We start from the raw sequence: 13581 nt of genomic DNA, 5'->3' as shown, positions 1-13581 counted from the left end.
CATCTGGAGGGGGATAGGTAGAAAGAGGAAAAGAAGAAAAACAAATGGCTTAGAACTAATCTTTCTTATAAATTTAAGTGCAATTTATCTGACGAATTAAAACACTAAAAAGAAGGCAAGCAACTCCTAATTCAGGCATCCATACCACTGACACATGATATCGACCACCGTCTAACCCACAAGCAACAAACCTAAACACAGAAACTAGCAAGCAAACAGACTAAGAGAGACGTAAAGCTAAAGGCGGCGACTTTGAAGCTCGGAGTGGCGCTTGCAATCAAGGAACAGGTCTGACATCTAAAGTAGCCAAGGGATAGGAACCAACGCATGCTCAATTTCAAATTAAACAAAGCAAAAAATGACTCAAGTAACTAGCCAAGCATGATGATTTTTATGCATAGAACCTTTTTTTATGAACCCAGATAAAGATACTAATGCAACTGACTAAACAATAAATTAATGCATAAAATAGATGCATAGTTATAAGGATACGCATAAAATTGCCCCATCGAACCTAGACACGACTTAGTGCATATCCCCTGATAAAGGCTGGACTGACCGTCGAATAAATTCCAACTAAAATTTTACTAAAACCCTAGACTGTCCCTAGTTGAGAAATCCAATTAAAGTAGCGATCAAGATTTTTCCCACAAACCAAAGAAGCAAAATCCCAAGTTTCCCCGAAACAAATCCAAGTGCAAAAAGGCATATGCAGATGAAAAAGGTTTCAGAGGGCTTTTAGGGTTTCCAGTTGGCTTGTCCTATGATCAAGGTCGGCTCTGATACCAACTTGTCACGCCCAAAAATTCACAAACCAGAATTTCTAAGCTGAATGTGCATTAAACCCCTGTCCAGGACTAGCCAGGGTACACAAACGACAATTGTTGACATACAGATCCACGTATTACAAAAATATAAAAGATTACAAATGCAGTCGAAAATATAAAGGCGAGCTAAACGTGAAAGCTTGACTCCTGCAGCGGGCGACTCCACTCCACAGGCATCCTTGAGGGCAGCGACGAAACCAACTTCTCCAAGACAGCTCCAGCTGGGAAGAACTTCAGCTCTCGTATGGGGAAGAGAGAGCAAGACTGAGTTCTACCCATTGTACTCCGCAAGTCATACCGGAAGAGGAGGTATGATGCAGGATATAACCAAAGGAGGCTAAAGGTTCATTTGCATAAAGCATGCATTTAAAAGCAGTAGTAGAAAATAGTAAAACAGTTATAGTTGATTAAGAAATATTAACCAATCACTGCTCAACGCTATACCACATTGAGACATGCCCAAACCACCACCTGAACTAACCAGTTCTATTAAGCTAAACTAGGGGTGAATCTGGTTGATCGCCCATAACCGCGGGCACGGCTATTCGAATAGTTTTGAATCTGGTTGATCGCCCATAACTACGGGCACGGCTATTCGAATAGTTTTACTCTGGCCAGAGGTGTACAACTGTACCCACAAGACACGATTCCACACATGTCGCCATGCCCCGAAGTACCACCATGGCACTGCAAAGGGGGAAATCGTGACAAGACCCTTTGCATGACTCTCCCCTAACCATCCACACCACGCTAATCTTTCACCCCCACCCCTCAACAGGCAGTGGGCAGTCCCCTAGTGCGCCGCGGTGAATTCGGCAGCTGGACAACCGAACACCCCGGCCGACCCAACTCCATCACGCCCACCCTCGCCACCGGTGCCTAGCAAAGGGTCGAGCTATACTACAAGTCAAGCAGTTACCCACTCCAGCTTGTGGTATGCACGGTAAGTCTCCTAGGGTTTTCCGTGAACCGGTTCTTAATTGCCATTGGTGCGACCAGCAAAACCATGCACCCACAGCCCACCATTGGTGGCAACAATCCAAAGTCATACTAAAGCTCATGTCTATGCATTAATGTGATTCCCCATTTGTGTACTAGTTGAACTAAGCATGGCTAAGCATTTCCTAAACCAACATCTAGTCATTTTAATATCCAAGTTATGAATGGCATAAGGTGAACAATATATAGCTGAGTAATAGGACCCATCCCACATGACATTGTAAAATAATACAACATTTAATAGAAATGCGGGACATTTGTAAATTGGGTAGTTTTCAACAACGTCTTCGAGGAACCGCGGATTGACGAAACAGCCGAAATCTACGCGACAAACAAAACACACAAGCAAAACATGCTATAAGACTACTAAAGCAGGAAGCAAAACCATTTTTAATCGATTCTAGGGATTTTTTATGAATTTACTAAGACTTGAATGGACTTAAACGGAGCTCGGATGAATTAGTTATGATTTTTAGATGATACTCTGTGTTTTTACTAATAATGAAAGACCCTTATTTGATTTATTGCGCTATATTCCCAGGGCTGACGTCATCAAAGGAGGGGGTGGTAGCGCCGACATGCGGGCCCCACTGGACAGTGACTCAAGGGAGAGCGAGGGGCGCTGGCTGGTGGGCCCCACCGAGCAGCGGACCAAAGGGGCCGGTCCACCGTGGACCAAGTCCACGGGGCCGAGGATGGTGCGCCACGTGGCGCCGACGGGGCACCACGCGGGCCATGGGATGGATGGCCACGATCTGCCGAGAGGCAGATCAGGCGGCTGGGGATGGGCGGCGTCAAGGCCAGCCCGGGCATGGCGCACGGCAGGTACCGGCGACCGGCCGACGGCAGCGTCCGGCGACGCGGGCAACGGAACAGACAGCGGCGCAGACGTGACAGCGCGCATGTGGGGAGCGGCGGCGCGTGCGGAAGAGGAGAGGAAGGGGAGGGAAGGGGTCCTGACCAGCGAGCATAGTGGCCGGCGCGAAGGATGAAGGTGGCGGCGACGGCCTGGCAACGCGGAGGGGCAGACGGGCAGCGGCAACACCTAAAGGAGGGGAGGAGAGGAGTTAAGGATAGAGGAAATGACCACGGCGGTCACCATTGACGGTCGGAGGTAGAGGGGAGGGAAAATCTCACCGGCGCGCGAGGAGAAGTGGGCTCCGGTGGGTTTCCGGCGACGCGAGGTGGCGGCGACATCGGCGAGCGAGGGAAACGGGGATTCGGGGGTGATTGGCGACAACCAAGCGGCGGCCGAGGAGCGGGCGGCACTGGCGAGCGCGACGGCGGTAGTTTCACGGCACGGCGGTGGCGCGTGGCCGAAGTGTGGCAGCGGTGGCGGAGCTCGGGGAGAGCGGCGCGGCGGTGGTAGGAGGCACGGGAGGGAGCGGCGAGAGTGTAAAAAGTAAGAGGGGATCGGAGGAGCGTTTTATAGGCAAAGGGGGAGGCTGACGTGGCCGGGGATGGGCCGATTTGGCCGGCGACGTGGGAGAGGTGGGGGAGAGGGAGAGAGACGAGATTCAAACGAATCCCGGGCTCTTGTGGGCGCGCGCGCGGGCAGGAAAGCGGGGCGTGGGTGGCGACGTGGGCGCGGGCTTGTGGACGTGGAGTGGGGCGCGGAAGGACCGGCGTGGGCGCGGCGGCGTGGGCGGTTTCGGTGGCGGTTGCCGCCGGCTGGAGGAGGAAGACGGGGCCGACAGGTGGGCCCCACCTGTCGGTGACCCGGAGAGAGGAGGGAGGCGGCTTGGGCCGGCCCAGCCGAGAGGAGGGCGGGCACTGGCGGAGATGGGCCGACAGCCCATCAAGAGAAAAAGGGAGGAAAAGAAAAAGAGGAAAAAGAAAAGGATTTTCCAGGATTTAACTTAACATACCCAAATCCTAGGGTTATGGAATTCTTGCCAGAAAGAAGCTAACTTTTCCATTTTTGAGAGCCAAAAATTTCCATTTTAAACCTAAGTGAAGTTGATCTAACTCTTACATGAATAAAATTTGAGAACAAATTAAAACCTTTGCATCTCTAACCTAGGACAAAAATGTAAACTTATGTGTAAGCATGCATACTCTCATAGGACATGTTTTGACTTGAGTCCTTCAGATACATTTGTATTTTCGATTTGCATTTCATAATAGGTCTCATGAATAATAACTAAAATCTAGACAAACAACTAAACCATTAGGGCCTAGTGCTAACTAATGAAAAGTAATACATAGGAACCATAATGCACCTTAAAATATATCAACAAGGCCAATGTCAAGCCCCACAAAACTAATTTGGCCACCCATCTAAAGACATGTCATGAACATGGAAGTGAACAAATAAATTAACTCATATAGGGTATATTCTATCTTAATCATCTTTATAAGCATTCTCTTAAATTAATACTAAAGTGAACTTATACATAAATAGGTAAGAAGCTTATGACCTATGTAAGATAAACTCTAATTCTAACATATCAACGTCACCTGAGAAGAGTCCAAATATAACTTTTATAAACATTTACATGCATTTAGGAAAGGAAAATGCATATAAGGGATAAGTCTTGCGAATTATCTAAAAGAATTCGTGCAAGATAAAATCATGGGAAAATTCATGTAGGCTCTACTTAACATATACAACTCACTATAATTTTGGTACAATCTAATAACTAAATTTGATACCTCAAATAAATCAGTCAAACCAGTCAAATAAAAGACTAATTATAATTTTTATCGACTAAAACCTACCCTCACCAAAATGTGTATTAAATTGTATACAAGTGTATGAGTGAAATAATTTATTCAAATACTAGGTTAATTATCGTGAATAAATATATTTTTTTCTTCTATGTTTAGGTCTCCTAAAACTTCAAACTTTTTCAAAGAGCCCATTTTCTCCTAATTTTTGTGAGTAATCTATCTATAAATTTTTTAGTGCAACCAAAAAAAATAGAAACTAGGTACATACACCTACCTCAAGTAAAATCCACGTGAATTGATCTGCACCATAAACTAATCTATGAATTAACAAAGTTGGGGAAGAGAAATCCAAAAATCGTTTTACACTCAGATGTCTACCCATCCCACTCTCCCTAGCCTTGGTTCCATCGATCTGGGCCCACCTGGCAGCCTCCCTAGCTTGCCCACTCCCTGTCCATCTCCTCCCGCCGACCAGAGAGATCGAGAGAGAGGGAGCACGCTCTGCCGCCCTCCAGAGTCCGGACGCGCGCGACGCGTGGCTGCGACGTGTCGACGCCCTCAAAACGCCGAGCTCCTTCTCTACTCCTCTCCCTGACGCGTCGCCCTCGTCTCCACTTCATTTCCACACCGAGGAAGCCGAGGGAGAGAGCTTCAGCTCTCCCTCTCCACCTCTTGCTCGTCGTCGACCGCCAAGAAGGAGGAGCTCGCATTCATCGTCGAGCCATCGTCATCACTAACTCTTTCTCGTTCCATATTCCTCACTTCATGCCTACCACTTTACCCTTTGACACCATCTCATTTCATCCATTGTAGCGACGGGAACGCCGCCGTGCCCACGAGTGTTCCAGTGCGTGCACCGAGCGCCGCAGCAGCGACATCGTCGCCGTTGCCGTCGATTTAGACCAAGCCGGAGCGAGCCACCACCCACCAGCTTCGCGAAGTCCTCTCTATTTCCCCTCAAAAATCCCGAAGAATGACGTATCGAGGAAGGAGAACGGCCTCCATCGTCTACAACTCCGGCCACCGTCGCCATGGCCAAATTCTCCTTCGCCGGTTCCCTCGTCGATTATTTCGTGCATGCACCATCCCTGGGATCTAATAAACCTCTTGGACAGGCATGCATGGCCACTCTTCAAGTAGATCGAGCCGTCACCGTTCACCCCGGAGGTTCTTGCCGCCGCCGCCAATTCCGTCCATCGCCAAGACCCTGTCAGGCCTCTAGAAGCCACGGTAAAGCTTCTATGAGACTCTATTAACCCAAGAACTCACCTGCATGCATCCATTTAGCTCCAATCGGTCTCTAGCACACATGCACGCACAGCCGAGACCTTCCACCGCTCGGACTCGCCGCTAACGCTACTCCGAAGTCCCCAAACCGATAAAAGTAGAGGAATGGAATCGCATTGACGTGATATTCATTTTATCTTTTGACCTCAACCCCAACCGAGCCACCAATCGCCGCCGGCGAGCCCGAGATCGAACTCAACCATGGCTGCTCTGCCTCTGTAGGAGACAGGGACCTCATTTCGAGAATTTAAACAACTGAAGGTTCAATGTGCAAATTTTATACTCACTGACGTATGGGCCCAGAACTGCGGGTTGGTTTATAGAAATCTCAAGGGCCTTTTTGCATATCGGTCGTATGACTGACAGTGGACCCCTAGAAACAAAATCTGAGATTATATAAGAAAAGTACCTAAAACTTGTAAACTCCATATAAAATCAAATATAACTCCTTTTGAGATGATTCAAATTTCTGTGAACTCATCAAGTTATGAACTTTAATGGAATAAAAACTTGCACTCACAGTACAAATTTCACCTCTAAAATTTATCCAAGAAAAACTATACATAAAGCTTGCACAAACTTATAAAATGCATAGGAAATTCATTACAACTCAAAGAGAGGCAAAATTCAGTTTCTACAGATCCACCAACATATTCTCTAAAAACAAAGTAAAATAAAACATATACACACTTTAAATCAATGTCTCTAAAACTATTATCTTTAAAATAATTAGTTTTACATAAACTGAATTTTAGAGGTTTATATAAAATTCATCTTATATCCTTTTTGAGTAAACCCAAGTTCTGTAGAATATTCATCTTCACTCCAAATGGAGTGAACAAGGTTTTTATAGAACCAGCAAATGGTGAGCTTCAACATAGTAAAATAAAATATGGCACCTTCTGTACAGGTTATAGCTCTAAACTTTAAATTTATAGGATAGGTGCTAATCACATAGTATTGATTAAGCAATAAGTATATATAAATGTATATAGAAATACACTCTAACTATAATGAAACCCAAATAAAACTTGTTGGTCCAGTGAAGGCATAGATCCATCCCCTTCCACCAAAACTTAGTACCCTTTACTCATATAATAATCCCTTTACTCATATAATAATCTCTAGGTTGGTATGTTAAGTAACTAACATAGAACATCCCTATTTATAAAATGTGTAGTAACTCTAAAATTATGAACTAAGATTAGATTAGTTAACTAAAATACTCATTTTAAACATCACTAGCAAGATGGAGCAAGTTCTGGACCTAAATCTCTAAAGCCATGTACACAGAGACTATACGCCTACAACACGTTATAACTTGTAAAATACATAAAGAATTCATATTAACTCCAAAAATTGTGAAACCATATGTGTTAGACTTAGAAAACACTTCTCTATACCTCTGTGAAGTCAAACTTAATAAACATCACTTTATAAAAATATTTTACAACACTACCTAGGTAAATGCTATCAGCAAACTTCTAAAATTCATAACTCCCAAATAAAAAGAGATAAAATAGAAATTCTTTTATCTAAATTCATCTTAGACCAGTACCTATCCACTGTGCATAAATCATGCATTTTAGAGCATTTTGGATTTTTCGCATATTTCGGTGTTATGCACATGCATTTTAGAGCATTTTGGATTTTTCGCATATTTCGGTGTTTAATCGCATAACGTGTACTTTGTTTAGATGATTGCTTAAACGGTGAAGAAGTGAATTAGGTGCTGACATTTTTCAGTTACAAGGAAAGTCCCACCTCCCTCTCTCTTTGATCACTTCTCTCTTTGTTCACTTTGAACCTATGTTTTGGAGGTTATTGAAAATGTTTGTAAATCTTGCATGTCGATTGTACACTAATAAATTAAAAAAAAATTTAAACTACAAACTTCTATTACTTGCATTATCACCTTAACCCCACATATATCCATATCCCTCATTCCTAACCTTATGAATCATATCCTGTTACTACTTGGAATTTGGAATATGAGTTACATTGTCACTAGTTTACTATATTTCTTAGCCATGCTTAGAATGGTTTTACTTATCACTTGGGCTCATATTAACAGGAAAAATAATTTTGTTAAGATTCTAGACAGAGATGAATAAATAAAGTATTTGACAAATAAAATGATGGAAAACATGGGTTTTAGGTTTGGGCCTCAAGTGGTGCACATATGGTGATTAGTTGTGTACCGATAGGGGGAGAGTGTGCCCAAACCGACCTAAGGACTGCACTCAATGTCAGTTCATTTCGTATATAGTACAACCACATGAGCTAGTATGGGATAGCCCAAGCTTAGTAAATTATTTATGGTTTAGCCTTACATTCTGGTAGGCCGGTGTATATGAGTTCGAATAATTCACAGGAGCTTGCTATTTACGCCGATGTGGTAGTTTAGGTGACTAAGCGTGTCCAATATAACGGTATTGTGCCACGTGGTGGGTTCCCGTTGTGTCCGCTACCACGGCCTTAAGTTTAAGGCGTGGGGCCGCCACTTAACGGTTCTATGTCATATAACATGTATGGCTTAGGATGGAGAGACGTATCATGCTGGTGTAAGGCTAAATCATTAATTTTGGAAAAAGCTTTATTGCGTGTAATAAATCGGGTACTTATGTATCACATGTCATACTCTTGCATGATTATTATTTCACATCATGTGGGTAAAGTGTACAAACTCTGCAGAGTTAAAACTAATCGATTAGCCGTCCTCGCGGTCATGGGCAGCGTGTGGATATGTATTGAGTATAGACTTGTGTTTATTCTTCTAAATGCTGAAATTTACCTTCAAATTGTGATGAGATTTGAGAATGATCTCCTTGCTAAAAAGAACCATAATATGCCTTCCTTGATTATATGCCTTGCAAGTAGAGTGTTAGGCTTGCATTGGTGCTTGCTAGTACATTATAACTGACTCTTACTATTGGATTAACTATTTGCTTGTAGGTGTTAGACTTAGCCTTTTGAGTGATGCGGGTAATCGACTGCTTCTTTTAGGATCTGAACTTAATGGGGGTAAACCCTAGTCGGTTTGCTTGAGGATTGGGTAGTCAAGCTTTCGCTGTTCTAATATCTATGTTCGGCCGGTCGGCTTATGTAATTATGAAGTAGTTGTGATTTAGATCAATTTTATCTTAAATGTATTTTGCTATGTATTTCCATGCTTAAGATGAAAGTGTGAATCTAGTGCACATCCTGGGAACTAGATTCACATAAGTATGAGTTAAGAATATTTGGGATGTTGTAGATCTTTAGCCTTTTTTATCAAGTCTTCTTAATGTGTAACACATCCTTCGAGTGGTTTGACGGGCACATTTCAGGCTGAAGTTGACTGGCAGGCTAAAGGCCCAGTAATGTCTTCAATATTTTTGTCTCGAGGCGTCGGATGTTTTATTATGTTTATTTGATGACTTGAACTATTTATTTCATCTCTCAAATATAATGGAAGGTCCGGAGAGTCTACGACAGCATGGTATCAGAGCAAATACCGACTATAGGAGCACCTTAAGTTGGTCGTTTAGGATTGATTCTTAAAAATTATTTTGAGGGCTTCGCTCTCAGCTACAACTTATCTGCGAAAATCATATTCAAGCTTATAATCTCATCCTTCTGTAGAGATTATTTTTCCTCTATACCTCTATTTTAATTTCCAAAACTCTTACCTTCTTCTATAGAAGAAACCTTTTGAAAGTTTGTATTTCTGTGAAAATGTGTTTGAAATCACGCAATAATCAATACAAAACAATACCAAAGTGTTTTGAAAAGTTTTGAAAAAAAACATTTGCAAACTACTCCTATGTACTAGTACGGATTTGCAAAATATCGGGTTAGAAAGAACCACTAGTAAATGGGTTTTGAAAATGGGTTGATAAAACTTAAAACTTGATAGACATGACAAGATTTTCATCTCCTTGTGTTATCTCTACACTAAAAATGGATTGGGTTGATTCTGAACTCCGTTTCTCCCGGCACTTCAAAATTTTACCGATATGGCCTAGACCAAGTAGTTTGTGAAGGATATAATTTGTTGTGCTTATACCTCTAGATTGTTTGCTTAGATGTACCACCCAAAATTCATATAGCTTCTGGACCACTCTAACATAATGCATTTAAAAGATGATGAATTTAGACACCTTAAAACTTGCATAAAGTTTTATTTTGTGCCGGTTGTTCTTTTCTGGATCTTAGGTCAGTCTGTTTGTTATTTTTGTCTAGACTAAACTGTAGGTGATAAACCTGAGAATTTTGAAAGGAAACATGTAGACTAACTAAGAAAGCTTCATGAATTTTGGCATAATTTTTAGACCTCTGCATCATAATAAAATAAATCGATTAGTTAGCAAAACTATGTTCTGGAATCTGTAGACAGCTGCATTCATCTTTTTGTGTAGCTCAAACCATAATTGATAAAATGTTCATCTTTTCACAGTAGCTATTAGACATACCCAGTAGACTTCACGATTTTTGGCTAAATTTTGGAGTCCTTGCATCATGGCATAAAAATTCACATAACTCGGTAAAGTCCCAAATCTGAAAACAGTAGTCAACCTGGTTGTTGAATTTGTGTAGCCTAAACTGTAGGTGATAAAATCTTGGTTCCTTACTCAGGGTAGCTCACAACCTTACTCACCCATCTCTCTGGTTTTTGCCCAAATTTTTGCACCTTTAGAACTTGACCTAAAAGTTCAACAAAGACAGTAGACTCACGAATTCCAGTACTGCACTACTTGGCATGATCATTTTCTCTAAAATAACCCACTTGTCCAAAAATCACCATTCCTTTCCAGGTTGAAGACCACTTTGTTAGAATGATGAATATAAAATTTTTCATAGCTTATCATCTTACTAGCATAGACTTTTGTTTCAGTTTATATCCCGGAACTATGTAGGACAGCATCTAACACGTGTTGGTTTAGCTCCCTTCCATTGAGATTTGTTGATAAACTCTAGGGCAAAAATTTATTTTAATTTAAGGGGATAGTATACCATGTCCATACAAACCCAAAGATAGAACATGTAACCTTTGACAGTCCTACAAGCCTAAAAGAAAATGCCATGCTAAGGGCAAGTCATAAGCAAACTATGTGATTTATGTTGAGATGGCTCAATGCGCGAATTTTGTGCCCCTTTATGGTTGGATGCAAGATTTGTACATTGAAGCAACTCACAAACATGGTTTGAAAAGTTGACTTGTTGGTTTTGAAAACTTCTCTAAGATGATCCATTTGTTTTAAAAAAAAATACCACCGCAACATACTAATCAGTTGGACAAAAAGGATTGTTCTATGGCATGTATACAATAAAAAAATATCTTGTTCTATGGCATGTATACAATAAAAAAATATCTTCATAAGCATTGAATCATTCGCATACATTCATCGTATCATTCATTCAACATGATATCATAGCATACATTCATGTCATTTTTTTTCTAAATAAAGTTATTGCTATACATGCCATTAGGGATAGCAACAGGTTTGCACCCGCCGGGTTTCATTACCCCGTCCCCGCCCCCGAGGTGATGGAAAACCCCCGTCCCCAGTCCCCACCCCTGTGCTCGGGGGAAGGTTTCCTCCCGTCCCCGTCCGCGCAGCGGGTACGGGGCACCCGCGGGTTCTCGCCCCCGACAACAACCATCAAAATACATAGAGCAATTGAAGAGAAACAGATGATAAAGAGTTCACAGTTCACACCAAAGAAATGAAGCAAGAGTGAAGAACTTCAAAATCCAAGGTAGTTGTACAATAAAAACAGAAACTTGATGCACTAGTGATTAGTGAATATGAGTGACACTAAAGCAATAGATAAGTAAAAATCAGATCGAGTTAATGTCGTCCAGGTTGCTTGCGGAGCCAGCTGCATGAGTAGCTTCTTTGTCTGATGACGGCACCGTCGCTGCTGGTCAGCAAGAGCGGAGAAAAGAAAATGAGGCCGGCGCCGCTGTGAGTCGCTGGGCTCGGAGGTGGAGCAGGAGAGGGCGCGGCAGATGGGAGTCGCCGCGGTCGAGGAGAGAAGTGTGCTGTGCGCGCCTATGCGCCGGCGGCGCATGGAGGTCACCTGGTGGCTTGACCGATTGGATCTGGTGTGGGGAGTGGAGTCCCTGCCTAGGTTTTCTTGGTATATACTCCCTCCTTCCCTAAATATTTGACGTCATTGACTTTTTTAAACATGTTTGACCGTTCGTCTTATTAAAAACTATTGTGAAATATGTAAAACTATATGTATACATAAGTATATTTAACCATGAATCAAATGGTAGGAAAAGAATTAATAATTGCTTAAATTTTTTAAATAAGACGAACGGTCAAACATTTTTAAAAAAGTCAACGGCGTCAAATATTTAGGGATGGAGGGAGTATATGTAGCATAATACGAACTGGGCCTTCAAAGTTGGGCTTTCTCTATATGGGCTGTAAGCTTTTACATAGAGATATTAATATGTACCAACCTACTCGGGGGCCCACGGGTATTTGGGGTCGTACTCGGGGGCCCACGGGCATTCGGGGTCGGGGGGGCTGTGGAACGTCCCCGCCCCCACTCAACCCGATGGGGGACGTTTTTCCCCGTTAACAGCCCCATGGGGGATGATATGCTCCCGTTTTGAGCCCTTAATAGAGTTTTTCCCCACCGGGTTTCAGGGTTCGGGTCCCCATTGCCATCCCTACATGCCATCAAGCAACCCGCTTATTTTTAAAATTGGTAGCTTTTGTGCTTGTTGTCCAAAATTTTTAAAATTTTGTAAATGTGGGCTTAACCAAGATAGATCATTGGCCATAGATCCCAAAAATATATACCATAATGTACCTTGTTAGAACGAATTTCTCCATAATGTACCTTGTTAGAACTCTAGTACCACTTTTTGATTATCTACCAAAGCCTTCGTAAACCACATGTGCTGGTATGGGATAGTCCAAGCTTAGTAAATTATTTATGGTTTAGCTCTACATTCTGATAGGCCAGTGTGTATGACTTCAAATAATTCAGAGGAGCTTCCTATTTACCCCGATGTGGTAGTTTAAGTGACTAAGCGTGTCCAATACAACGGTATTGTGCCACGTAGTGGGTTCCCGTTGTGTCTGCCACCACGGCGTTAAGTTTAAGGCGTGGGCCCGCCACTTAACGGTTCTAGGTCATATAACGTGTATGGCTTAGGATGGAGAGACACGTATCGTGCTGGTGTAAGGCTAAATCATGAATTTTGGAAAAGCTTTGTTGCGGATAATAAATCGGGTACTTATGTATCGCGTGCCATGCTCTTGCATGATTATTATTTCGCATCATGTGGGTAAAGTGTACAAACTCTGCAGAGTTAAAACTAATTGATAAGCCGTGCTTGCGGTCATGAGCGGCATGAGCGGCGTGTGGATATGTATTGAGTATAGACTTGTGTTTATTCTTCTAAATGCTGAAATTCACCTTCAAATTGTGATGAGATTTGAGAATGATCTTCTTACTGCCATGGATGGCAATGGGGTGAATATTTTTACATGATTAATGCCTACTTTGATGCCCAAATGCTAAGTGCTAGCTTGCTGAAATTTATTTGAAAGCAAATCTGATTTGAATACGTTTTATGCAAATAAAACTTGTTTTGTGCTAAAAAGAACCATACTAAGCCTACTATGCCTTCCTTGATTATATGCCTTGCTAGTAGAATATTAGGCTTGCCTTGGTGCTTACCATTACATTATTTCTAATAATGTACTGACACTTGCTGTTGGATTAACTATTTGCTTGCAGGTGTTAGACTTAGTCTTTTGAGTGATGAGGGTAATCGACTGCTTTT

The 13581-nt window shown here is 42.4% G+C and overlaps 1 long non-coding RNA gene across 2 annotated transcripts; it reads left to right on the top strand.

The window, feature by feature from the left end:
- The first annotated feature begins 5092 nt into the window (after positions 1–5092).
- LOC9268302 (uncharacterized) lies at positions 5093–9169 on the top strand. 2 transcript variants are annotated; one of them, XR_001539727.3, is made up of 2 exons: positions 5093–5729; positions 8742–9169. It is a non-coding gene; the product is annotated as an uncharacterized lncRNA (long non-coding RNA). The 2 variants fall into 2 exon arrangements; XR_001539728.3 differs by having other exon boundaries at positions 7484–9169.
- The last annotated feature ends 4412 nt before the right edge of the window (positions 9170–13581 follow it).

This window comes from Oryza sativa, chromosome 9, assembly GCF_034140825.1.
Source record: "Oryza sativa Japonica Group chromosome 9, ASM3414082v1".
NCBI lineage: Eukaryota > Viridiplantae > Streptophyta > Magnoliopsida > Poales > Poaceae > Oryza > Oryza sativa.
This window is presented reverse-complemented; position numbering and strand designations above follow the sequence as displayed.